We start from the raw sequence: 1196 nt of genomic DNA on the forward strand, positions 1-1196 counted from the left end.
TCTCAAAACAAACAAACAAAAACACAAAAAATTAGCCAGGCGTGGTGGCGTACACCTGTAGTCCCAGCTACTTGGGAGGCTGAGGCAGGGGAATGGCTTGAACCCGGAGGTGGAGATTGCAGTGAGCCAAGATCATGCCACTGCACTCCAGCCTGGCAACAGAGCAAGACTGTCTAAAAACAAAACAAAACAAAACAAAAACCTCTTTCCTTTATAAATTACTCAGTCTCAGGTATGTCTTTATTAACAGCATGAAAACAGACGTATACAGCAGGTATGGCAATATGTGTAGCGAAATTCCTTTTACTGGGTGCCTTCTGTATGTTGTGGGGCTGAGTATGATTGCTTAAAGGTGCTAAACTGGGTGGTTGTAATCATAATTATTTTGGCCTCTTTTCATTTTACCTTAAATCATAAGCATTTCTCATGTTGTTCTACTAGCTTTCATAAATACCTGTTTTACCAGTGATTACATTTCTTTTTTTTTTTTTGAGACAGAAGTATCACTGGGCAACAGAACTATCGCTCTGTTGCCCAGGCTGGAGTGCAGTGGCACAGTCTTGGCTCACTGCAAACTCCGCCTCTAGGGTTCAAGAGATTCTCCTGCCTCAGCCTCCCGAGTAGCTGGGATTTCAGGCACCCATGGTCATGTCTGGCTAATTTTTGTATTTTTAGTAGAGATGGGGTTTCACCATGTTGGCCAGGCTGGTCTCGAACTCGTGATCTTCTGATCCGCCCGCCTTGGCCTCCCAAAGTGCTGGAATTACAGGTGTGAGCCACTGTGCCTGGCCCATTTTATTTCTTTTAACATTTATTTGTTTTCTTTTCTTCAGTTGTTTACTCCTAAATCTTTTGTAAAATTATTTTTAACTTACAGCAATGCAAGAATGAAAAACTTTTTAAAATTATTATTACTATTATTTTTTGAGACACAGTTTTACTCTTGTTGCCCAGGCTGGAGTGCAAGTGGCATGATCTTGGCTCACTGCAACCTCTGCCTCCCAGGTTCAAGCCATTCTCCTGCCTCAGCCTCCCAAGTAGCTGGGATTACAGGCATGTGCCACCATGCTCAGCTAATTTTTTATATTTTTATTAGAGATGGGGTTCCTCCATGTTGGTCAGGCTGGTCTCAAACGCCCAACCTCAGGTGATCTGCCCACCTCAGCCTCCCAAAGTGCTGGGATTACAGGCGTGAG

At 43.6% G+C, this 1196-nt stretch overlaps 1 pseudogene; it reads left to right on the forward strand.

Annotated features, from left to right (window-relative positions):
• The first annotated feature begins 251 nt into the window (after window positions 1-251).
• LOC108318074 overlaps window positions 252-1196 on the forward strand; it is a 9207-nt pseudogene continuing 8262 nt past the window's right edge.

This window comes from Cebus imitator, unplaced genomic scaffold, assembly GCF_001604975.1.
Source record: "Cebus imitator isolate Cc_AM_T3 unplaced genomic scaffold, Cebus_imitator-1.0 Scaffold214, whole genome shotgun sequence".
In the NCBI taxonomy this organism is placed as follows: Eukaryota; Metazoa; Chordata; class Mammalia; order Primates; family Cebidae; genus Cebus; species Cebus imitator.